Source organism: Schistocerca serialis, chromosome 4 (genome assembly GCF_023864345.2).
Source record: "Schistocerca serialis cubense isolate TAMUIC-IGC-003099 chromosome 4, iqSchSeri2.2, whole genome shotgun sequence".
Lineage (NCBI taxonomy): Eukaryota > Metazoa > Arthropoda > Insecta > Orthoptera > Acrididae > Schistocerca > Schistocerca serialis.
In genome coordinates this window covers 223,205,303-223,232,519 of record NC_064641.1, presented here as the reverse complement: position 1 = coordinate 223,232,519, position 27,217 = coordinate 223,205,303, and the positions used below count along the sequence as shown (strand labels likewise).

Below are 27,217 nucleotides of genomic sequence, written 5' to 3'. Positions count from 1 at the left end.
GCTAGGAGGACGTGTTGCGTGTCCACAGCGTTTTCCGTAATACTCTGTGTTTGGTGTGTGGCGATTTTACGGTGGATCGGCGAACAGAACAGCGCGTGTGTATCAAATTCTGTGCGAATCTCGGGAAAAGTGCTACGGATACCCTTGCAATGATTCAACAAGTGTTTGGGGGACAGAGCATGAGCAGTACGCTTGTGTTTGAGTGCCACGCTCGGTTCAGGGCCGGCCGTACAGACGTCGAAGATGATGCTCACACTGGAAGGCCCGTTATCCGCACAACGCCAGACATTGTTGCCAAACTTCAACAGTTGGTTCGTACGGATCGACGTCGAACCATTCAAGACCTTGCGGATGAACTGGGTATTGGTTATGAGACATGTCAACGAATGTTGACTGATGAATTTGGCATGCATTTTGTCGCCGCAAAACTTGGACCAAGGATTTTGATTGCCGATCAGTAGGCACAGCGTGTTGAAGTGTGCACGGACCTTCGTCAGATCGCATCTGATGATCCAACCTTCTGGTCACGGGTTATCACCGGCGACGAGAGCTGGATTTACGGTTATGACCCAGAGACAAAGCAACAACCGTCCCAGTGGAAGAACCCGGGCTATGCAAGACCCAAAAAAGCGAAATAGGTGAAGAGCGAAGTGAGGAGCACGACCATCGTTTTCTTTGATACCAAGGGAATTGTGCGCAAAGAATTCGTCCCGCCCAACCAAGCAGTGAATTCCGCGTACTAATGTGACTTTTGCGACGGCTCCGTGAAGACGAACGGCGACGACGGCCCGAACTTTGGCGTCAAGGGAACTGGCTGCTGCATCACGACAACGCGCCCTGTCACACATCCTTGCTCACCAGGAAGTTTTTGGCAAGAAAAACAACATGGCGGTTCTACCCCACCCACCGTACTGGACAGATTTGGCACCTTGCTATTTCGCGCTATTCCTAAAACTGAAACTCAAGTTTAAAGGCTGTCGGTTCGACACTCTAGAGAGGATTCAAGAAGCATCGCTGGCGGTGATAAACACCCTCAAAGAACAGGACTTCCAGAAAACTTTTGACCAGTGGCAGAAGCGCTGGGACCGGTGTGTACGTGCGGATAGGAACTACTTCGAAGGTGATGGTGACCATAAGTCCAAAGGTAAGGTTTTCGACAGATGGCAGCACCAGTCCCGAAAATTTTGGATAGCACCTCGTGTACGGGATGAGTCTTCTACTAAGTTAACATCGAACATTTATAGACACATTTGAGATACTAAAACAGTCTTCTCTGTAACTAATTGAACGCTAGCGGAGGACACTTAAGCTGTAAAGAGAGTCCTTTTTGACTCTCTTTACTCCCTGACAAAAAAAGGGGTTTGGCAAGCACAAAGTTAAACAGTAGAAACTCTTACAGTGTGAGGGCGGGCATTATCTTCCTGAAGCAAGACCAGGATGGCTTGCTACGAAGGGCAACCAAATGGGACGTAGAACAGCATCGACGTACCGCTGTGTTGTTACGATGCCGCCGGAGACTACCAGGGATCCATGTTATGAACTGAAAGGACACCACAAGCAATCACTCCTCGTTGTTGGGCAGTATGACTGCCGACAGTCAGGTTGTTATCCCACTGCTGTCCGGGGCGTTTCTAGACACGTCTTGTGCCTGGAATCTCATTGACTGGAGAAGAATTGTCTGCAGTGATGACCGGCGCAGAGGTACGTCGATGATATTCTACGCCATCCTGGGCTTACATCTCAGCAATACAATGCCCGCCTGCACACGACGAGAATTTCCACTGCTTGGTTGTACTTGCCAAACTGTGCCTTGGCCATCAAAGTCGCCGAATCTCTCCTCAATTGAGAACGTTTGGGGCAGCGTGGGCACGGCAACCCAATTATCTCCGGATTTTGGCGATCTAACGCTCCAATTGGACAGAATTTAGCAGGATATTCCTCAGGACGACATCCAACAACCTCTATCACTCAGTGCGGAGCCGAATAACTCCTTGCACAAGAGCTAGATGTAGACTAACGCACCTTTTACTTCTCCAATTTGTGAAGCTGTTTCACTTGAATAAATCATCCAATTTTTCTGGAATGGTAATAATTTATTTTGGCCGGCATGTACATCGTATCTACGGATTTCCGTCCCATTCAGATAATTCCTTCGTGGTGCGTCTTTTTTTTCTTTTTTAGAGTGTATTTTCCCAGCTGTTGGCGACTGGGTTCGCTGAATGTTTTGGGCGGCCCGAAAAAAAGTCTTCCTAGGTGGGAGGCATTTTCTTCTTGACAGCAGCGCTGTGTTCTGGAAATCTCTTTGCTGAATTCACTAGCAACTGAACTCTCCTTAGTCGGGATCGTTTTCAGTTTGCGATGAACTGTACCTATTAAGAGTATAGTGCCTCGAAGAACGTTCCAAATGTTTGTTGCATTCTCATAAAAGATTATTATTTTCTCTCTTTTTGTCTTCCGTTAGTCGATTATTAGTATGTTCTTAATGGATAACGTTCATCTCTGTGACTAAATAAGTGTTTAACTACTAAAAGCTTCTCACTTTTATTTTCGAAGGGCCCTCACTGACGATTTTGTGTAGCCCTTTCTTCACGTTCGATAGTGCAGTGCTGGTGTTCTGATTACGATGCAAAGTTCCTTTGGACATGCATACATCGTAATCAGAATAACGCAGGCACTGCACTGTTGTATTTCTCTGCCGATCCCAGGCAAGCGACTTTAAAGTACAACGTGTAGTGTTGGCAGAAGAGCCAACACTGTGTTTCTAGAGGAGGCCGAAATGCACGCGTATAATTACACGCTGACTGGCGTTAGGTCTGGAACAGGTCAGAGAAATAAGACTAGCAAAACAGGAGGTAACTGGTAGAATACTTAACTTTAATCCAAAATTGTAGAACATCTCTCGTTACGGTACATGCTTCATAATATTAACTATCAATTGAATACGACGCCTTGCTAGGTCGTAGCAAATGTAGCTGAAGGCTATGCTAACTATCGTCCTGGCAAATGAGAGCGTATTTGTCAGTGAACCTTTCCTTGCAACGTCGGCTGTACAACTGGTCCGAGAGCTAGTAAGTATCTCTAGACCTGCCGTGTGGTGGCGCTCGGTCTGCAATTACTGACAGTGGCGACACGCGGGTCCGGCGTATACTAATGGACCGCGGCCGATTTAAAGGCTACCACCTAGCAAGTGTGGTGTCTGGCGGTGACACCACGCAACGTCTGACCTGTACGGGAATATACGTAATGGATGTACGAGTGAAGGTCGTACACGCATGGTTCACGACATATGGAGGTTTGGGTCTGACCGTGAGTGGTGCACGGATAGCTAAAAGGTAAGGCGACTGCTCGCGATAAGCGGGAAATACGGGTTCGAGTCCCGGTCAGGCACAAATTTTTACTGTCGTCATTCCATTCTGCAGCTGAGGGTTGTGATTATTCACAAGTACGAATACATTTAATGTATATCTTCTCATATGTGCCGCAATAGAACAGCATTTGGAGGTCCTGAACACTGCAGGATCTCCTATTATGGACATTGTTTGCACCTTCAACAGCGCTTTTTTTAAACAAGTATGTACTGCGTGTGTTTACTGTTGGGTCCAGTGCTCCATTCTTGGAATTTCTTTCAGCGCTATTTCTCTGACGCTAATCGTACAGGAGTTGTCTATTTAGGCATGTCTCGTTGGAAAAGCGAAGGTGCCAGCCTTTACGTAAGCAGTTTATAAAGTAAAGAAGTGTAGGAGGTTGACTCGGGTGCACTGATACGTTTCTTTTCATGGCCACCGCGTTATTACGCTAATCCGCTGGATCACGCAGACGGCAGCTCGGACGATTCTTCCCCGTGAACTGCGTCCCCTTATTTTTATGGGATGCAGTACTTCAATTGTTGTTTGATAGCTGATGCACCAGGATAAATAGATTAATTGTTATTAATGTCCACAATGGAACTTTTCTCAATAAGAGCAGGCAAGTGTTAAGTGTGCAGCCGAAATCTGGCATTTTTCCCATTTGTATCGCCATGCAGAGGCAACTGAACAGTGCATTTAATAAAAAGCTTTACTTGTTTCAGTAGACAGCTGAAGAACGTAACAGTTCGTATAGTACCAGAACGTGAACACGCCCATACAGGTAATGGTTGATCTCGGTGTGGTCGTGGCGATTACAAATATGCTAACCATGCAGCAAAATACTTATTCTCTTTTGCCTAAGCTTGTTACGATATGTGAATGCAGTTGTTGTTCATCTGAAGTGTCCATTTCACATGGGATTCACTGTGCGGAGAGCACGATTCCAAGTATAAAAGTGCTACCACGTTCCAGAACTGATACCTATGGTAAAAATATTTTCGTTTCATCGTTCTAATATTCTAAGGAAGTGTTGCTAAGCGTTCCTTGGATAATGCAATTCGTTGTCGCAGGTTCAGCATCATAAAATGGCTACTCTAGATTGTGTGCTAGGTGTTGAGTCGACCGTGTTGCACCGAATGACAGAATGGCGCTAATATTTTGAAGCAAGCTTGTTTGTTCCCGACCAGTGCTTTTTATAAAAGGGGTGCACACTTGGCAACACAGCTGTGACACGCAGAGGAAGACGACGTTCTCGGTGAGCAGGATTGGAAGGCCATCCACTCTCACTCCTTCATTGCTTATTGCTTTCAACAGACTTTGTGCTTACTGCACTGGTAGCGACTAGTGACATCCCGGTGAGACGATGACACGACAGTCATAGCAAACTTCGAGACATCAGTTACCCGAAGGAAACAAAATATTCAAACAATAATTTATTATGCCAAGATGGCCGTTAATTAACGTTATTTGTTTCGGCTTATCTTCAGATGTGACAATAATCGACAAATAGTTTAGTCGTAATTAATAAACACTAGCTACATGCACTCTGAACATAATGAGAAATGTTATAAAATATGTCAATATATGCAAGGCGGTCTCTTTTGCCATTTGACGGCAAGACGTATGCATATTTTGACCGATTTTGTAACATTTTTGATGATCAGTTTGCATGTACTAGTGTTTACAGATTCTGACAAAACTATTACTGGATCACTGTCACATCTGAAGGTGGCAATTAATACGGTGAAAGCCGTACGGTACATGTTTACAGTAATTACATAACTGTCTGTACATTAACAGGTCGCATACTTTCACTTGATAGTATCAGTTTCTAGAAACAAAGTATGATAGAATCAATGAACATTCTCTTAGAATAAATATCTGGAGTTCATTAAAGAATTCTTCAGGCCTGTGAGTTCACCTGAAGGCAGCCAAAGAGACATTTCATCCTCTGTAACTGTTTCTTTCGTTATACTTTACGAAAAGCATTGTAACCGACTCCAAGTATATGATGCAGTTCTTTGTACACATGTCCCATGCAGGATAGACGTCATTGTTGGTGTTGTGTGGTTGTATCTCTGCTAACCATGTGGCAATAGCATATTATGCTGGAGGATGCCAGTAGAAATCCTTTCTAGTTTCACAACTAGAAACGTTTGACTACTGTATTTTCCTGTTCACCAAAAACTGAAATTGTATAAGTAACCCAACATATTGTATATTAAACACCTTAAGACGGGAAGGGATCACGTAGTATATGGAGCTGTTCATTTATTTTCTTTTTTTTTTAGGGGGGGGGGGCTAAATTGTGAGTTCTCTGCACCAGATCAGCATAAATTGCAGCAGTCCTTATTTACACGTAGTACACGTATCCATATCATAGGATTAACATGCAAAAATTGAAGATTAGGGACAATAAAAGGAGAAATAAAACTGGCTAGACAACGGTAAATGAATCATTGATTCATTTTTGAAGTAGAAATCAGAAGATAACAAGTGAAAACTAAATGTTTTGCTGCACTCTGGGACTGTGTAAGTGAATCGAATGGCATGCTTCGATTCAAAAAGTGGGATACCAGCTAACAGTAGTTTGTGTACGTAAGAGATAGCTTGCAAAACACTTATACAGACAATACTGAATTGCTGCTCACGTTTGTGGGATTCGTATCATGTCGGACGACGAACGAACATCAAGCGTGTACAAAGAAGGGCAACACGAACAGTCACAGGTTTGTTTGTCTGTTGTTGCTGTGTGAAAGAAATGCTGATAAGTTTTGAGTTGACCAACCTTCAAAAACGCCTTTACATCTCGAGAACTTGCTTCTAAGAGCAGATTTTCTGGCCTCAACCCTTGTACATAACACTCACGCAGAGGCGTACAGGCAGTCATTTTGTCCGCATTCCATTAGAGAACGAACCAAGAAACACTTCACCATATACAGTGAGAAGTACTCTCTGCCGTGGACTTTACTTAGACTTCAGGAGGCCTTTGACGCTATAGGTTTGTTCGATGACTGCGATGTTACATCGTTTCATACCTATGTCAAATGTTATAAATTTCTTCATGGATGAGAAATTTCAATGTATGTATAATAAATGCGCTAATTTAATTTGTTTTATGCAACCTGAAGGTGGTCTAATAAAGACCGAAATAGATTGTTGAATAACACACAAAGTGCAGCTTTTGTACATATTATGAAATTCCCCAACGACCGCCTACACTGTTATAGTTTCTAAAGTGTTTTTTTTTTTAATCACAATGTATTTTCATTTGCTTACTGATCTCTCTAACAAAGAAAAAGATTTTCATACATATTTTCGATTAAACTCAAACCTCTGCTGCATTCTCTGCAAATATGAAGCTAATAAAAATTGAAGTACTGGCTGCTGAAATGAAACTAATTACCCTAATTTAGCAACTTTACGTTTTCCTGGGGCCTTGTTCTTACGATTACAGCCACCGTTTTCTAAGGGTGGCTACCCTCCTGTTCAGTTGTTGTCGTCGTCATACCACAGTCTAACCTACCGATAAATACGTCAATAAGGCGGATACTGAGACATTAACCGTCGTGTAACAGAAAATATTATAAGTGCTGATTAACTTCGTCACTGCTGCCAGCGCACGGAAGTTGTCGACTAGACAGTAGATAAATGTCAAACAAGAGGTTCGCACAGATTCATGATTAGATATGATGTAAGGCAGATCCCCACTTGTATAAAAGATGTTTTTAACATCCGTACAATTCCAAGTAGTATTTGGAAACACGCCAAGAGGCGAACGGTTAGTGGTCTGTTGCCGGCGAGCAGCGAACCGAACCTCGTTCGCTACGCATACAGCACCTGTATGTGTGTGTGTGTGTGTGTGTGTGTGTGTGTGTGTGTGTTGGCCCGCGGCGACACGGCGCGCCTTGTATCCGTTAGGTAACGGCGCACAATGCCACGCTACGCCACGACGCCAGAGGAATTGCGGGGGCGGACCTCGAACCAGCGACCCGCGACTTGACGGTGAATGGCTCGCTATTACTGACACGGTTCTTCTGCTTGTCGGCTGTAACACTCGTTGGCTGCAGATCGCATAGTTCCATTTTAAAATCTTAAAGAACCGACCAACGAGTGGTGAAGGCAGTGAGACTGTGGCATTGTGTTGTTCAAGGTATAGTAAGCTAGGAGATGAAAGATAATGTAATTGCAGATAACTGACACGGTACACAAATTAGAATATACAACACCGAACGGGAGGTTTTGGGAATAAGCATCGTGAGGAAAAGAATAGTGCAAAATAGGAAGAGTGTGAGGACGAAGTGGGATCTGTCAAAAGAGCAAATAAAGACTGAAACATCTTTATGATAAAGCAACCTAAATACATGTACCATCTTTTAGAGGCATATCTAACCTAGTTTAAGAAAGTAGGTGTATACAGCGCATGTAAGTAATATTCCGAAATTGAATAAAGTACATGTATCTTCCACTATCTGTGTGTCAAGAGAAACTAGGATTGTAACAGAGGTGGGTATATCTCAACGGAAGTCTGTGTCTGGGCCTGCACTATTATTTTGTCAGAAGCGGAAATGATGTATAAGAAATCATTATTTCCGGAAAACAATACCGTGTAAAATTAACAGCATGTATTTGTGTAACATAACAGAATTAAGTTAATCGTAAATGGCTTATGTAATTAAGCATTACAAGATACCATCTCTCTCTCTCTCTCTCTCTCTCTCTCTCTCTCTCTCTCTCTCTCGATCTATCTCTGCCCCCCCCCCCCCCCACCCATCTCGTCTTTATGTGAAGTTATTTAAGCGATTTCCGCGTCACTCCTGATGAAACGACGATGATACAACCCCAGTCCCCGGGCAGAGAAAATCTCCGACCCGCGTGGGAATCGAAGCCGTGCCCCCTTCGGTTTGCATTCAACCACACTGACCCCGCAGCTGTCAAGGCGGACGTCTGAATGGGGAAAATGTGTATCGAAAACAAAGTGAAATGTTATCTCCCAAACCGGTCGGTACAACAAATTACTATAAGGTTAAAAACAGCAGTTGTACTGCTTCATTTTTATTAATGACTATCGACGTCGGTCGTGAACATGATTAGCTTCATGTCTGAAAAAGGTATTGACAAGCGTGTTTCATCCTATGACTGTTACACATAGACAGCTGTATTAAGAATGAAACGATTAGTAGAAAAATGGGGTGACGTTCCATGGTACGCAAACCAGTCGTCTTTCTCTAAGGGTAGCCCAGAAACAGGTGGTACACAGCGCCTTTTAATCTGTTTGCTAAAGTGTATGTTCCTATAAATCGGTCACCGATAATTCCTGTCCATACAGTGATACTGAAGCGATCCTGACCCCTGAGCTCCGTGATTGCTCGAAGCTTTGCATATGACCAGACATGCGTATTGTGGTAATTTACCATGTCATCTCTTGTGAATCGTACCTCGTTTGTTAACAAACTGCAGGCTGTGAACTACAGATCTTCAACAGCCCATATCTCAACTGATATTGGTTTCCGGACATAGCATTATTGTAACTTTTCTTCTACTTTTAAGAAGTATGGGGTGTTCAAAAAGTCTCTCCGCAGTGCCGTATGATTTAGCCGTGCGTGCCGTATGATTGTTCGCCTGCTTGGGTTACTTCTCTTGAAGTGGACTCTCCCAACTTTCCACTGTTTCGTTTGTCTCAGCCAGCGTCAGTAGTATCGTTGGTGTGTATCGTTACGTGTTGACGTGCACGTTTTAGTTCCTTTGTTCGTTTCGTTTTTGTCGCTGTTAAAATGCTAACCATTGAAGAAAGTGTGTTTTAGTGGAACAAGTGTTCAAAGCTGGCGGTAAATACACGGTTTCAGTTCGTCAAAGATTTAATTCAGTTTCCCCGGAGACAACACTCGCACATCGCGATAGTGTGCGAGATTTGATTAACAACGTTCGAAGTACGGGTTCAGTGACAGATGCACCGAGAAGTGGTCGTCCTAGCGTTTTGTCTGAGGACAAACTACTCGATATTTCCGATAAAACGTCCATGAGTCCGAACAAGTCAGTAAGAAAACTCGCCCAGGAAATCGATGTTAGTGTCGAAATGGCCCACATAGCTGTAAGGAAAAATTAGAACTTTTCCCATACAAAGTGACAGTCGTGCAAGAACTGAAAAAATGGTTCAAAAATTTCGTTCAACACAGTGGAGGGGATATTCTTAATCATTTTTCACTGATGAGGCATGGTTTCATTTATCCTGGTACATGAACTCGCAAAATTCTCGTATGTGGAGTACTGCACGTCGGATTGTAGGTCCCTTATTTTTCAACGAAACAATAAACGCACAACGATAGTACAGTGATATTCTGTACTCATTCGTGGGAGAACTTGTGTTAAGTGAAATACTGAACGTTATTTTCAACAAGATGGTGCAACCGCACATACAGCTCGCGTTTGAACGTCACTGCTTGTTGATGTTTTTGGTGATCGCATAATTTCACAGGGACTTTAGCCTGCACGGTCGCCCGACCTAACACCACCTGACTTTTTCTTCTGGGGTGCAGCGAAAGCAGCTGTCTATAAAAACCGTCCAAAATCCATCGATGAATTTGAAAACTGCAATATCCACATTCACTGCTTCTGTTACAGAAGAAATGTTACAGCTTGTATTTGGAAACATGATTAGATGAATTGAATTGGGAATTCAACAACAGGGGGGACACTTTCAACATTTAATGTGAAAATTTGTAAGTAAAAATGGATATTCAAAAAATTAATAACTTGTATTGCACTGAGTTTCATTTCGGTATATTCACTGCGGCATACGACACGCGCGGCTAACAATCATACGGCGCTGCGCAGAGACTTTTTGAACAACCCGTAGTACCTCCGATTGTGAGACTGGCTCTTTTCTTTTAAGCACCCTGTGTTACATTCCTGTTTCCTTTCATTACACTGTGATGAGACAAACCCCTTCTGAGCAACTCCCGAGCACCGAATTTGGGAACGTGGCCGCAGTAGGAGTGTCGTCGTCGCCGTGGCTAGCGGTGCGGGGCGGTTGGTTTCCGCAGCTCTACGCGGCTCGCTGTTTAACGGTGCCGGTCCGGCATTCCAGCGCAGCGCGGCGGCCGCTTTCAGCATCGAGACTCGGACACACAGCCAGACGCAGCCCGTACTGCGGTCGCTGGCCGGTCACCCGTGAACGTTTCCGCACCAGCCACGCCTGTGCGAAAACTGCCCAGCGGAAACGTTCTTGACCTTCGCGTGCTCGTTTCTTACAAGCTCGTCCTTCAGCTGCTGAACTCACTGTAACACGCCTCACGACTTCCATCTCCAAGGTCTCTTGGTAGCTGGACTGCTCAGTTGATTCTTAGCTCCGGCATTATGCCACCTCCCAGGAGATCGTGATTCGTGAAGCACTGCATAGTCTGAGAGACGAGTCTTCGGTACTGACACTTCAGTAGCGTCGTATCGTTGTCGAGCGACCACAGGAAACCAGCCAGTGGAGGAAGGCACTTGTACAGGTAGTAGGCGGCAGGGGCCACGCAGCAGAACAAATGCGCGGGCGTGTTTAAAGTAATAGGAATGTAAATATAGAGGATAAAATGTCTTATTTCGTCAGTCTATGTAAATGAAATAATTACGGAATTCAATACTGCTTCACATTCCTGAGTTATCTGAGTGAAAATTACCGGAATCGCCAAAAATAACCCGCCAGAGAGTAACTGTAGACTTTGTAGACTTACAGAAAGCTTTTGACAATTTTGAGTGGAATACTCTCTCTCAAATTCTGAAGGTGACAGGGGTAAAATACAAGGAGCGAAAGGCTATTTACAATTTGTACAGAAACCAGATGGCGCTTACTAGAGTCGAGGGACATGAAACGGAAGCAGTGGTTGGGAAAGGAGTGAGACAGGATTGTAGCCTCTCCCCGATGTTATTCAATCTGTATATTGAGCAAGCAATAAAGGAAACAAAAAAGTTCGGAGTAGGTATTAAAATCCATGGAAAAGAAATAACAACTTTGAGGTTCGCCGATGACATTGTAATTGTGTCAGAGACAGCAAAGGACTTGGAAGAGCAGCTGAACGGAATGCACAGTATCTTGAAAGGAGGGTATAAGATGAACATCAACAAAAGCAAAACGAGGATAATGGAATGTAGTCGAAATAAGTCTGGTGATGTTGAGGGAATTCGATTAGGAAATGAGACACTTAAAGTAGTAAAGGAGTTTTGCTACTTGGGGAGCAAAATAACTGATAATGGTCGAAGTAGAGAGGATATAAACTGTAGAATGTTAATGGCAAGGAAAGCGTTTCTGAAGAAGAGAGATTTGTTAACATCGAGTATAGATTTAAATGTCAGGAAGTCGTTTCTGTAAGTAATTGTATGGAGTGTAGCCATGTATGGAAGTGAAAGATGGACGATAAATAGTTTGGACAAGAAGAGAATAGAAGCTTTCGAAATGTAGTGCTACAGAAGAATACTGAAGATTACATAGGTAGATCACGTAACTAATGAGGAGGTATTGAATAGAATTGGGAGAAGAGGAGCTTGTGGCACAACTTGACTAGAAGAAGGGATCGGTTGGTAACATGTTCTGAGGCATCAAGGGATCACCAATTTAGTACTGGAGGGCAGCGTGGAGGGTAAAAATCGTAGAGGGAGACCAAGAGATGAATACACTAAGCAGAATCAGAAGGATTTAGGCTGCAGTAGGTACTGGGAGATGAAGAAGCTTGCACAGGATAGAATAGCATGGAGAGCTGCATCAAACCAGTCTCAGGACTGACGACAACAACAACAACAACAACAACGAGAGTGTAATCCGGCGGGTCTGCCAAAAGTGTTGTGCCAGGAGTGGGTGCGCATAGATGACGTCTCTTTCTGGCAGAAGCGAAACACAGGACTACGTGGTGGCGAAAGATTTTGTGCATATGGGGTACAGTTTAGTGCTGAACTTTGAGTCCCTGCGTAGAGACGCTTAGAAAACAGGTACTGGACGCAACAAGCATTTAATCATTACTGCGCTATAAACACTTTTGAATTACATCGTTTACTCATTCATTTGACGTTCACAACTGGACAAAGTCCGGCTCCAGTCATCTTCATGCATTAGATCTTGAGTGATCCGTATGTTTTATGTCAACAACCCGCCATCCATTAAATCATCTTGTTGGTGTTTCTGACATTATTTCTATCAAAGGCTCGCAGTCCCCCTGCGAAGAGGTATAATTTATAAAACAGGCTCTGAGCACTATGCGACTTACCTTCTGAGGTCATCAGTCGCCTAGAACTTAGAACTAGTTAAACCTAACTAACCAAAGGACATCACACACATCCATGTCCGAGTCAGGATTCGAACCTGCGACCGTAGTGGTCTCTCGGCTCCAGACTGCAGCGCCTAGAACCGCATGGCCACACTGGCCGGCTATAAAACAGGAAGCACTCCTCCTGGTTCACAATAAAGCACAGTATTGTCGGCTTTGGTGATAATCATTGGTTTTGAGAATGGATGCTCAGTAAGAGACATCAGAATAAGCAAGAATGATCTCATTGCTGCATGACATTTAAGCTGCTGCAGTACTTGTGTAATCTCACCGCGCCCGTGACATAATCTCTAGCAAGTGCTGCAGCAAATTAGCCACGGCCAGATAAAACGTCAGTTCTAACCACCACTTCACAATTCTACCGCAAGAGTATGATGAAGCTAAGGCTGTAATCTTGCACGTTCGTGTTTTGCATTTACTTAAGTGACACCAAAAACAGTCTATGATTGTGAGTCACGTCTTCCAGTCATAGCTGTTGATTAAACGACGGTTTGTAAATGTTTCCCTTTACCAGTTAGAATTTCCTGGACGATCATTTCACTAGCACAGTAAATATTCTTTTGGTTAATGCATCACAAATTGCGCAGTTCATTTTTGGTGTCTTTACTATTTAGACGTCATAGTATTTTAAAGAGCACACTACTTAATGATGGGAGGCTGCAGTGTGTTTGGATGAACTTCTCTCACGCATATTGTGCTAAGTTTCAGAATGTCACTTGTGACCACACTGCAGCATTCGGTTTGTCCAACCCACTCCAACGAAATCCTTGCACCTGGTTTTAACAGCGGCAGCGAATTATGTGGCAAGTTTGTAAATGCGGCATAATGTTCATAAAAACTACGAAACACTAACCTAAATAAACGGATTACCATCAAAATGGAACACCATTTCGAGTCAAGTAAGTCATAACAAATTTCAAGACGAAAAATTTTGCTTCAGCAACCGTTTGTCTTTGCTGCTTTACAGGAAAATCATACCGATGGAGACTGTCATAAAATCAGTCGGACAGAATAAGGGATGGCAACAGAATACGGACGCCAGTAATAACAAGCCGCCAGATGTAACAAGTATACAATAATAACAAGCCGGCAGATGTAACAGGTAGAGATCAAGTAGCAGTCGACAGACAGAAGCTATGGGGTCCTGTGTCAGATCTAGGATGACATTTCCAGGTCCGCCATTCGGATTTCTACAAGAAAGAAAGGCAGCAATCTTTTTCCGAGTGATATAAAGTGTGATTTTTCAGTCTCGAGAATCATTATTACAGATGTGTGCGACATCAGAAGCATACCTAGGTATGAGACATGTTATAACTTGCAGTTCATCGCACCGCAATGCCCTGTTGTGAAGACTACCTGCATCTCCAGGGGCAGTTGAGAGGTACGAAGGCGGCCCGCCTCATCTTCGGTTTCTTGACCAAATCCTCTTTTCACCAGCGCTCTGGATTGTCCTAGTACCCCACGCGTAAGCAGTGCCTTTTGTGTGTGTCTGCGTGCACCTTCTCAGTGATCTCCTCTGGTGATCCTTGTTTTCAGCTGTCGTTCCTAAAGCATGGTATTTAGTTGCTTGCTACGGGTGGAGGTTGCTTAAATAGGTTCGCGAATAAGAGACTCTCTGGTCTCACAGGTGCTCCTCATTGTCGCTAATAATAGCGAGGGCGTTGAATTACAGGCGCGCGGCTCGGCATCCGGTGTTGTCCCCTCCCCCCAAGAAAACACACACACACACACACACACACACACACACACACACACACACATTCACTCACTTTGTGGTGGACCTTCGTTCGTGGGTTTGTTGCCCTGCAACTCGTGCGATTCGTTCCCGTCGGTGTGGGAGACTGTGGACGCTAGCTCTGTAATTTTGTGTCGACGCAATTTCTGGGAGCGGAAGTCGCCAACTGAAATGTTTCTCGTATTTACTTTGGACGTACTTTTGTTGCAAGCAATTATTTTGAGAACTATTTTTATCTCCAGGGCGCAAAATTAAGTAATCGTCTCAATACCGAGTGCTATGTCGAGGTTAGAGCGACTTAGACAGGAAGATGGTTTGTTGCTGTATTTCTGTTGTTCTACGGAGTAGTTCTTCGAACATCTTAAGATTCTTTGAGAAGCCTATTTCTTGTATTTATCTGTAGCTCATCGACACATTTAATCTCTTTACTTTACAGACATTTGTTGTTGTTGTTGTTGTTGTTGTTGTTGTCCTCAGTCCTGAGACTGGTTTGATGCAGCTCTCCATGCTACTCTATCCTGTGCAAGCTTCATCTCCCAGTACCTACTGCAGCCTACATCCTTCTGATTCTGCTTAGTGTATTCATCTCTTGGCCTCCCTCTACGATTTTTACCCTCCACGCTGCCCTCCAGTACTAAATTGGTGATCCCTTGACGCCTCAGAATACGCCCTACCAACCGATCCCTTCTAGTCAAGCTCTGCCACAAATTTCTCTTCTCTCCAATTCTATTCAATACATCCTCATTAGTTATGTGATCTACCCATCTGATCTTCAGCATTCTTCTGTAGCACTACATTTCAAAAGCTTTTATTCTCTTATTGTCCAAACTATTATTGTCCATGTTTAACTTCCATACATGGCTACACTCTATACAAATACTTTCAGAAACGACTTCCTGACACATAAATCTATACTCGATGTTAACAAATTTCTCTTCTTCAGAAACGCTTTCCTTGCCATTGCCAGTCTACATTTTATATCCTCTCTACTTCGACCATCATCAGTTATTTTGCTCCCCAAATAGCAAAATTCCTTTGCTGCTTTAAGTGTCTCACTTACTAATCTAATTCCCTCAGCATCACCCGACTTATTTCGACTACATTCCATTATCCTCGTTTTGCTTTTGTTGATGTTCATCTTATATCCTCCTTTCAAGACACTGTCCATTCCGTTCAGCTGCTCTTCCAAGTCCTTTGCTGTCTCTGACAGAATTACAATGTCATCGGCGAACCTCAAAGTTTTTATTTCGTCTCCATGAATTTTAATATCTACTCCGAATTTATCTTTTGTTTCCTTCACTGCTTGCTCAATATACAGATTGAATAACATCGGGCAGAGACTACAACCCTGTCTCACTCCCTTCCCAACCACTGCTTCCGTTTCATGTCCCTCGACTCTAGTAAGTGCCATCTGCTTTCTGTACAAATTGTAAATAGCCTTTCGCTCCCTGTATTTTACCCCTGCCACCTTCAGAATAGACATTTATGCTGTGGGATTTAAGTGGAATAGTCAAAACTTTTAAGTTCAAGGTTTAAAGTAGGGTGGTGTTTGCAATAATTACCTCTAGCCTCAAACACCACATACTTGGCTGAAGTTATCCTTCACTGTGCTCGTGAATGCCGTATAATTTCTTCCCCACTATAACTCACCACTCGTCCATGATACGTTGTAAATTTATTTAGTATAGTGAAGTATTAAGTCCTTAGCGGCTCATGTGCCGAAGTTGGCAACTCTGGCCGATTAAAGCGGATCGAATTTCAAACGATGAAGTAGTCAGGGTCGGTCGTCGATATCTTTTACATAAAAATGGGCTTTCGAAAATATAGTCTACATGAAAACAGTATGCAGTATTATTTTTAGGCAACGGCCCTTTAACTAATCTCTTCAAGCACGCGTTAGAATTAGTTTTTCTGTCTGGCGCACTGTCATAACACAGTTCATATCAGCGAACACTTCCCTGCAGTGTTGAAGTTGCATTACAGAATCCACCCCAAGGTAATAAAACGAAAATAATGAGAGAGAACACGTAGCTATCAATATTCCCGTAAAATAGCGGGATCATTTACAAAACACTGCTTACGTGTGCCTTGCTTATTATGAGTAAATGTGCTAGTTGGCCGGCCAGAGTGGCCGAGCGGTTAAAGGCGCTACAGTCTGGAACCGCACGACCGCGACGGTCGCAGGTTCAAATCCTGCCTCGGGCATGGATGTGTGTGATGTCCTTAGGTTAGTTAGGTTTAAGTAGTTCTAAGTTCTAGGGGACTTATGACCACAGCAATTGAGTCCCATAGTGCTCAGAGCCATTTGAACCATTTTTGTGCTAGTTGCTTGTTTCGCATTCAAAAAGATCACGTCACAAAGAAGCAGATAAACCAATGTATCTGAATGAAAAAAGGAAAATAAAACTAAAATGGATTGTAGAAAGGACCTCTTGTGTACAGGCATTCGGAGGTAGCAAATGTCCTCATGATGGAGGTACGAAATGTCTAAAATAAGTCTTGCAAGTTCTAGGCGTGTCACGACAGTCCAGATACACTGTGCACCCAAATTTACCTATGATGACGCTGTTGGTGCTGGGAATGAGTAGTATTACGGTGCATTTTACTAATGACTGATGGCAGAATAGTGGAATCAACTATTTTATTGCACAGTTCGCTTTGGTAACTGATGTAACGCACATTTTAGCCATCAGTTACTTCATAAAGCTTCTAATTATAATGAGCTACGCGGCAATTAAATGTGCAACTGTTACTGTTGCTGTTCCACGTATGCATTGAAGTCTCCATCAAAAAAGTACTAGTTCGTACCTTTGGGGAGACGGATGGTCTAGATTTTCGGTCTCCTTTCCTATTGTTCCCAAGCCTTATAGAGGATGCACTCTCGAAATTACCGATGCAATACTGAGAGCGCCTATACTATGTTTTTTCATACTGTCGGAAACATTTTTGTGCCGTGTGTTATTTTGTCGCCCATGACCTTTCTTCTATCCACACTATGCAAACAACGCTTTTAATATGGATTTCCAGAAATTTAAAAAAAAAGATCGTGCTGCAATTTAAGCAACTCGCAAGTATCTGCACTTTTGGGTTTATGAATTTTGTATCGAGTCTAGTGTTGCCAATAAAGCTGTTTAAGTTAGTGACGATGTCTAATATTCTTTTAGTTTCAGGTGAGAGCTCCCAGAAAGTTTTAATAAGCAGTGGGAAGGTTGCAAGGAATGGTACTTCGGTGTTGAGTAGTTTGCCGACTGTTACCTGTGACGATGCTGGTTTTGTAGATGAAAGAAAAATCACACCACCCAATATTCATTGCAGCAGAACCGATGTCAGTGAGGACTTCTCTGTAATGGCCAACGGGCGGTGGCCAAACAGTCAGCTGCCGTACTGCAGTTGATACCGGAAATTGCTTCAGTAACCAGATGTATTCAGACGAGGCTTTCTGACTGTTGCGTATTGCGGCAGAGGTCACGAGGAAGATGGTCCCGCTCTTCATTTAACGCTGACAAGGAACTCGTGGTACAGGGCGGAATGTGCTTTCAACTTCGTTTTTAGGTCAAATCTACTTTCTGCTACTTTTCTGTTCTTACTATAGTCTTCTGATTTGTTGAAAGCAGTTTTCACCAGCCAGTATCTCCATTTTGCATTCTTGCTCAATACTTTCATGATAATGGGCATTATAAATACTAATTTTTGTGAACTACTGTATCCCTTTTCCTAGGCTCAAATTAGTTCTCATATTTATTGTTCTTATCGTTTGATGAGTTTCTTCCTCTCTGTTCTGCCTCGCCATTTCATACTTTGTCGCCTACGAATTTTTTCGTAGACCTCTGTACCTCGGTTTTCTAAACGCTTCCTCTTACCCGTTTCTCACCTGTGGCTTCAATTTTCTGCTGCTCCACCGACCAACATACCTATGAAGGAGTTCACACGACGTATTAGGCTTAAAGGAAAAAAGCTTATTTACAATATTTCTTTGTTTGCGTCATTACAATATGTGTTTTTGTGTTAACGAACTAATTTATTATTTAATCTGTAACTTTCTCTTTTGAAGATTGTTATTCTTCTTCCGCCTGCCTCCTGGTCCTTTTCCCTTGGACATAGTGTTAGTTGTACGGTGCATCGGTCTAAACAGTGGCATATGTATGTAGGTACGACCAAGGCTGCAAGTCAAGAACTTGTGAGGACCCTCACTTACGCCGGTACAAAGAAACTGATGCCGTCATTGCATCGCAGGCGCAATAAATTTAATACCACAGAGTGGAATTACTTGCCGGTTTATTCTAGCTGAATTTGCTTCTCACCACCACTTCTCTCTTAATAATTTGTAGTCCTCCTCCTTTAAATACGAGGGTTGGAACTTTAATGGTGGCAACTATTTATTTACAGCTCGGACAAAATAGATACGTGTTTCAAAGTTTTACTGACCTTCAAAATAGCCACCAGCATTGTGTACAACCCGTTGCCAGCGATGTGGAAGTCCTTGAATACTCTTAGCAGTGCCAATTGTGTTGACAGTTCGAGGGGCGCGGTCTATTGGCCGACGAATTTGTAGCAGTTCTGAAACGAATGCCGTGAAGTGTTTCCTTCAGTTTAGAAATCAAGTTGAATTTACGAGGGCTTAAGTCAGGAGAGTGCAGGTGTTGGTACAGCACTTAGCAGCCCCATCAGTCAAACAAATCAGTAACAGCTTGCACTGTACGTGCTTGAGCACTATCCTACAAAATTATGGTCACGTTCTGCAGAAAGTGTCATCACTTCTGCCTCTAAGCTGATCGTAGGTTGTGTTCCAAAAATGAACAGCATAGAGACAAAAGTGAGGACACTTTCAGCAGGACCTGACCACCATTTTGCATTACAATTGACTGATGGGGCTGCTAAGTGCTATACCACCACCTGCACTCTGCTTACTTAAGCCCTCGTAAGTTCAACTTGATTTCTAAACTGGAGGAAACACTTCACGGTATTCGCTTCAGAACTGCCACAAATTCGTCGGGAAATAGACCGCGCCGCTCAAACTGTTAACACAACTGGCACTGCTAAGAGTATCCTAAGTCTTCCACATCGCTGGCAACGGGCTATACACAATGCTGGTGACTACTATGAAGGTCAGTAAAACTTTGAAACACGTATCTATTTTGTACGAGCTGCCACTATTAAAGTTTCAACCCTCGTATAAGCTAGTTGTACATTTTACTTATCACTCGAAATACAGGCATTCCATTCTACGCGGTGGGGACAAGTGCCGTAGTACAATGTACGTTAGTCAGTCTGCTGCTGCTGCTGCTGCTGGTGGTGGTGGTGGTGGTGGTGGTGGTGAATTTTGGAATGTAAACATTCAAGATAAGATGTTTGTTTCTGATAATTAACGTAGTTTCCTGTCAGATGTAAAGTCAGTTGACATTAAACATCAACTGTCCACCATTAAAACACTTTTTTAAATTAATTGCAGTATTTTCATCCCCTGCATCGCACACGCCTTTGGCCCTATAAATAAAATGAATGGGATTTTTTTCTTGATAATTTAATGAATTTTAATTTGGTTATGGGAGGCCGTGGTTTTAGAGTTTTTCCTTTAAACGCCTCCCACCTGTCGCGTTTACCCTCCACCAGACAGGATTTTTAGTACGTTTCTTCGTCGCACTTCCACCTATCAATGCACAAACATTTACGATTACACGGATTATTTTTCCTTCGTTGCCTGCACTACACGTCAGTATTCTGTCGCAAACGCTCGTCCAACTGAGCTGCATTTCCGAAAAACGTCCACGTGGTCGGAGGTTTATGCTCCTACCACCCCCACTCACTGCACTCATCATCAGGTGATACCGCTGTGACTCTGCCTGCGCGTCACATCTCCATTCGATCGCCTGATGGGGAAAAACAGCCTGGGTGTCACAGTGGCTGATTACTGCACCATCTCTGTCTGCAAAACATGTCCGTGCGACACGCGGCTGCGTGCGCATTTGTCTCCTGGCGTCGCGTACGGAACCGCGTGACGCTGGAGCAGAGCGCGACTTTCGCCGTGTCGTTTCGCTTTCTGCGAGCCGCTTCAGCCAGCCTGCCTGCCTACCGGTTCCCGGAAGCCGCCGCCCGCTTCTCGGCCGCTGCCACGTACCCCTCGCGCTGCGTCCGGGACTTGCGCTCGCTCTGCCCTGGACTATCACTAACTGTACACTCTCAAAGTCTGCTGCAAGATTTCAGGTTCCTCTGTATTTTCTGCGAATCCGCAGTTCTGGCCTTCGGTACAAGACCATATTTGGATTTGATCCCTCTCCCCTCCCTCCCCTTTTTAAACTAACCAACCATATTTGGATATTACTAGTAAAGTAAGGATGCGGTGAGATGACTCAGAGTGGAGCTACTTTCCAGTACTGGCAGATTTGGCTATAATACAAGGTGTCCCAAAAAAATGACCAGATTGTAAGACGACGTGGTCTCCTGACCTTCATTGCTTACATATTCCGCCCTCACAATCATATCCCGCGCATCAAGATGCTTCATTCGAACCTGAACTCGATAAGATAAAGTCAATGTTGTATGAATTCGTGTAAACGATATGCAAATAACAAGTGCGTACCAGGGTTGAAATACTCGAGGCTGGCGTACACACATACATTCCAGACACGACGGTCATAGGAGCTTTCAGTTCGAGAGAGGCAGACCATACACCGGGAGGCCGGTCCCTTCAGAGGACGAGTCAACCTCGGCCGCCCGTGGAGTGGGCAGCGTGTGCCCGAGTGAAAGGGGGAATGACCCCGTGTTCAGCTTAAAAGCAAATTCCGCTGCATTGTGTGGGAGTGTCCAACCTACGCATTCTTTACACATAGCACGCAGTTTGAGATCTTCACAGGGAGACAGCAAACGCCAAACGCTGATACTACAGATTTCCGGACTGGTCGCCTTAAACGAAACGTCATTCTTCCGTTTTAGAAGAGCAATGCTGATTGGCAGACGATATTTCTGATGCCTCGAGCTGAAGGAGTAATGGAAGAGACCGAAAGATATACCCCTTCACATCTGGCGTGGAGGGGCGCCGTTCCGTTGTTGCTTTTGGAGCGAGGAACAAGTCTCTCCTCAGTACTTCACTGGGAGAGCACCTCTGTCGAGAGCGAATCGAAGTGCGACTCTGTATTGAGTCCTTGCGATTAAGCGTTGTTCACTGTGTTGGCCGACACACCTATTGTGCGGTGTGAACGGACAGAGTTATAGTTAAATGCCCGCGAGCGAATTTTTGAGTGGCGTTGCGGTGGACTGGTTATCTGACCGGTGTACCACGCCAATAGTTAGACTACGGGCGAATAGGAATCCTTGACTTCATCAAGGGAGAGTTTGATTGGCGAAGGTCAATCCAGATAGAACGAGAGTTATCTTATTTGTCAGCAGCGAGCAGCGCAGACAATAGTCATCGCAGCTTACGGTATTGTGCGCTACAGCTATTGCGAGCCCCATATTTCCTCCACAACAGTACACTTCACTGCATTTCACACGCGACAGCCTAGACCGTACCTAGCAACATTCTAAAGGATAATTATTCAAGTTGAGTAGGCGCGCCTCTTAGCCATTTTGCCAAGTCAATAACAATCTTAAACTTTGTATAGAAATTTCATTAGCGAATCTTATCCTTGAGAGGTAACTTCACATTCTGAAAAGAACCTGGATCACAATGGCACTTTTAGTTATGAATTGCGCAAGTTATAACTTGCGCTGTTCATAACTAAAAGTGCCATTGTGATTCCTCAGAATTTTTGCAAAATAAATAATCATTTTCGTTAGTTTCATGTTTTTCTTATACTAACTAGCACTACTCCAGTACCCAAGTATCCCACTAGTTACGTAATAAATTTTGTGAATTTTTGTGTCATTTCCTTACAATGGACGAGGATATTTATTGCTGAACGTTTTTCAGGAATTTCTCTTTCGAACGTTAGGAGCGTCTGTCTGACTTCTGTAGTAGTGTGGTGGTGGAAATTGCATCTTGCAGGAGCCACAGAGTAAAGGGTACATCTCAGATTAATCCGTTGTGCAGAATAACAGAATAGATCAACCCCACGCTCACAAGATTTTAAACAGAATTATTTATTAGGAAGAAGAGCTTAACACCAACAAATTGCATACTAAGTTACTCAGACAAGACAGAAGTTTATAAAAATCCATCATAAATGTTCAATGTGTCCTCCATTGGCTGCACGGACGACATCTAGCCGGTAGCCGAATTCATCCCAAACTGAGCGTCAGGTGTCTTCTGTCACTGAAGCTACAGCAGCTGATATTCTGGTTTTTAGTTCATCAGTGTCACGAGGTAAGGGAGGAACGTATTCATATTGTTTAGCATATCCCCACAGGAAGAAATCACGTGGTGTTAAGTCAGGGGACCTAGGAGACCAAGAGTGTAAAGCCCAGTCTCGCGGTCCTGTACGCCCTATCCAACGTTGATGCACGTTGGCACTGAGGAAACTGCACACGTTGTTGTGCCAGTGCAATGGTGCTCCATCTTGCTCCTTCAGACAAAATTGTCAGAGTCAAGATATGGGAATAACCAGTTCCGTAGCATTGTAAATTGTGATTGTTCTGTTATGGTTTCTTCCTAAAAAAAGCAGGGTCCGTAAACTTTGCTTTGCGAAACAGCACAAAAAACATTCATTTTTGGTGAATCGCGTTCGTGTTCAATTTTTTCACGAGCATTTTGGAGCCCCCCCCCCTCCCCCCCATGAACCATGGACCTTGCCGTTGGTGGGGAGGCTTGAGTGCCTCAGCGATACAGATGGCAGTACCGTAGGTGCAACCACAACGGAAGGGTATCTGTTGAGAGGCCAGACAAAATTGTGGTTCCTGAAGAGGGGCAGCAGCCTTTTCAGTAGTTGCAGGGGCAACAGTCTGGATGATAGACTCATCTGGCCCTGTAACAATAACCAAAACGGCCTTGCTGTGTTGGTACTGCGAACGGCTGAAGGCAAGGGGAAACTACAGCCGTAATTTTTCCCGAGGGCATGCAGCTTTACTGTATGCATGGAGAGCTGCATCAAACCAGTCTCAGGACTGAAGACCACAACAACAACAATAATATACGCACATTATGACGGTGAACCTTACCGCTAATATGGAAAGATGCCTCATCGCTGAATATCAACCGTCACATAAAAGTGTCATTCCATGTCCACGCTCCAGGTCAGCGCTCGTAGCGACATCTAGAGGATTTTTTCTGAAACTCTAGACCATGCCGATTACATCTAGTGCTGTTTCAGTTACCTAGTGACATTTGTCTCAATTATGTTACAAATTAAAATCGGGTCATTCTTTTTAGGACACCCTGTATAGTCTTAAAGCGGTAGTTGACGTGGATAAGTATAAGCCACCAAGCATCCAGCCACCATCGTACGGCGAGAAAATATAAAATTTTCGAAAAATAGTCGCGGTACACAGACTGTACACATGATACCGTGTAAGTTTTATGTTCGCTCGCCATATGCTGATGGCAGGATAGCTTGTTAACTTGTGCTCATGAGAGTCAGCTTTTTCATTTTGCACGACGGAAAAGAGTCGCAACTCCAAGGAGTTGGTCGACATAAACGAAAGTCAGTAGGCGTTTTTCTACATCACAGACGATATCTCTTCAAATTTCATGCCAGTCGCATAAGAGTATCTAGATGCGAATCACGTTTGCTTCAAATACGCGCTCTAACTGTCGTGAGCGTTAGTTACCTTTGAGATTGGACGTGGTGAGTTGATACTGATCAAGAATACCTTTAAGGCGCCATTATCAACACCTTACTGAGCTTGAATGACGTCGTGTAATAGGGCTACGAGAGCTGGATGTTCCTTTCGCAGAACAGCTTGACAGGAACCTTTGCCAGAACAACTTGACAGAAATGAGTAACTGTACACGACTGCTGGCAGCGGTGGACACTGGAAGGTACAGTCACAAGAAGCCCGGGCTCCGGTCGGCCACGTGTCAGTACCGAGAGGGAAGGCCGTCGTGTTCGACGGCTCTGGTGCATCGTACTGCATCCGCAGCAGCAGTCTGAGTAGCAGCTGGCACCGCAGTGACACAACGAACTCTTACAAATCGTTTACTTCAAGGAAAGCTCCGAGCCAGACGCCCTGACCCCACACCACCGCCAGCGAGAACCCACTGGAGGGCAGTCTGGCGGTTGAAATACGCTCTCTATTTTTATTTACTTAAATTTGGCATATTTCGTGACAGTACCTTTTCTGGTGAGCAAGATGTATGAGACAGGCGAAATACCCACAGACTTCAAGAAGAATATAATAATTCCAATCCCAAAGAAAGCAGGTGTTGACAGATGTGAAAATTACCGAACTATCAGTTTAATAAGTCACAGCTGCAAAATACTAACGCGAATTCTTTACAGACGAATGGAAAAACTAGTAGAAGCGGACCTCTGGGAAGATCAGTTTGGATTCCGTAGAAATGTTGGAACACGTGAAGCAATACTAACCTTACGACTTATCTTAGAAGAAAGATTAAGAAAAAGGGAAACCTACGTTTCTAGCATTTGTAGACTTAGAGAAAGCTTTTGACAACCTTAACTGGAATACTCTTTCAAATTCTAAAGGTGGCAGGGGTAAAATACAGGGAGCGAAGGGCTATTTACAATTTGTACAGAAACCAGATGGCAGTTACAAGAGTCGAGGGGCATGAAAGGGAAGCAGTGGTTGGGAAAGGAGTGAGACAGGGTTGTAGCCTCTCCCCGATGTTATTCAATCTGTATATTGAGCAAGTAGTAAAGGAAACAAAAGAAAAATTCGGAGTAGGTATTAAAATTCATGGAGAAGAAGTAAATACTTTGAGGTTCGCCGATGAGATTGTAATTCTGTCAGACACAGCAAAGGACTTGGAAGAGCAGTTGAACGGAATGGACAGTGTCTTGAAAGGAGGATATAAGATGAACATCAACAAAAGCAAAACGAGGATAATGGAATGTAGTCAAATTAAATCGGGTGATGCTGAGGGGATTAGATTAGGAAATGAGACACTTAAAGTAGTAAAAGAGTTTTGCTATTTAGGGAGTAAAATAACTGATGATGGTCGATGTAGAGAGGATAGAAAATGTAGGCTGGCAATGGCAAGGAAATCGTTTCTGAAGAAGAGAGATTTGTTAACATCGAGTATAGATTTAAGTGTCAGGAAGTCGTTTCTGAAAGTATTTGTATGGAGTGTAGCCATGTATGGAAGTGAAACATGGACGATAAATAGTTTAGACAAGAAGAGGATAGAAGCTTTCGAAATGTGGTGCTACAGAAGAATGTTTAAGATTAGGTGGGTAGATCATGTAACTAATGAGGGGGTATTGAATAGGATTGGGGAAAAGAGAAGTTTGTGGTACAACTTGGCTAGAAGAAGGGATCGGTTGGTAGGACATGTTCTGAGGCATCAAGGGATCACAAATTTAGCATTGGAGGGCAGCGTGGAGGGTAAAAATCGTAGAGGGAGACCAAAAGATGAATACACTAAGCAGATTCAGAAGGATGTAGGTTGCAGTAGGTACTGGGAGATGAAGAAGCTTGCACAGGATAGAGTAGCATGGAGAGCTGCATCAAACCAGTCTCAGGACTGAAGACCACAACAACAACCACCTTTTCTGTGAAATGGTTAAAAGATGATATTTGTCTTGGCTTCAGTTGCCTAGTGGAAGTATGATTCCCTTACGCAGTTGTGTCGGCTGCAGAATTGACCTGGTTCAATGCGTTTGCCTCATTTTTGGTGCTTCAAATACCATTTCTTCGAATGTGGTTTCTTCTTAAAGTTTATATAAAAAAATAGTAACATAATTCATTTTTTCTGTTCACTAACAAATATTTATAACGGCGACCTGCACATTGTTTTAACGTCAACACACGCCAAAAGTTCACTGCCGACTAACTACAGTCAAAGACGACTCCACCGTCAAAGACATTTTACACAACACACAAGCTTCCAGTTGTAACCAGTCTCGCCGGCCGCTGTGGCCGAGCGGTTCTAGGCGCTTCAGTCCGGAACCGCGCTGCTACGGTCGCAGGTTCGAATCCTGTCTCGGGCATGGATATGTGTGATGTCCTTAGGTTAGTTAGGTTTAAATAGTTCTAAGTCTAGGGGACTGATGACCTGAGATGTTAAGTCCCATCGTGCTTTGAGCCATTTGTAACCAGTCTCTTTGATATTCTTCGTCACATGTACTAATAGTAATCAATATGCTGTCACTCTCAAAAATATAAGTAAATTAACATAAGATAAAGCAAATTACAATAAAAAAATTCTGACAAAAATATAAGAAAACATTTAAAATTTGGTATCGACAAGTCCGGTAGAAAATAACACATCTGCCAGATCCATAACACGGCCTGTTGTGTTTTCTTGTGAAAGCCAGATCTACGTCTATTCCAGTGATGGCCGTGTGTTGGTTTGAGGGCCTGCAACCAGCCTGTCTGCGTGCTAGACACTGGACCTACACCTGGAGTTACGGTCTGGGGTGCCATTTCATATGACAGCACAACAGGGCCGGCCGAAGTGGCCGTGCGGTTAAAGGCGCTGCAGTCTGGAACCGCAAGACCGCTACGGTCGCAGGTTCGAATCCTGCCTCGGGCATGGATGTTTGTGATGTCCTTAGGTTAGTTAGGTTTAACTAGTTCTAAGTTCTAGGGGACTAATGACCTCAGCAGTTGAGTCCCATAGTGCTCAGAGCCATTTGAACCATTTTGAACCAACACAACAGGAACACGCTACTGGTTATCTCACGCACACTGACTGAACATTTGTGCATCAATCTGGTGAACGAGTCGTTGTGCTGCCATTCATAAACAGCATTCCACGAGGTGTTTCTCAACATAACTTTCGC

The 27,217-nt window shown here is 43.7% G+C and overlaps 1 protein-coding gene across 1 annotated transcript in view; it reads left to right on the top strand.

Moving 5' to 3' along the window:
• Window positions 1–27,217, top strand: part of LOC126474358 (partitioning defective 3 homolog) — a 222,176-nt gene that overhangs the window by 970 nt on the left and 193,989 nt on the right. The gene's annotated exons all lie outside the window — the stretch shown is intronic.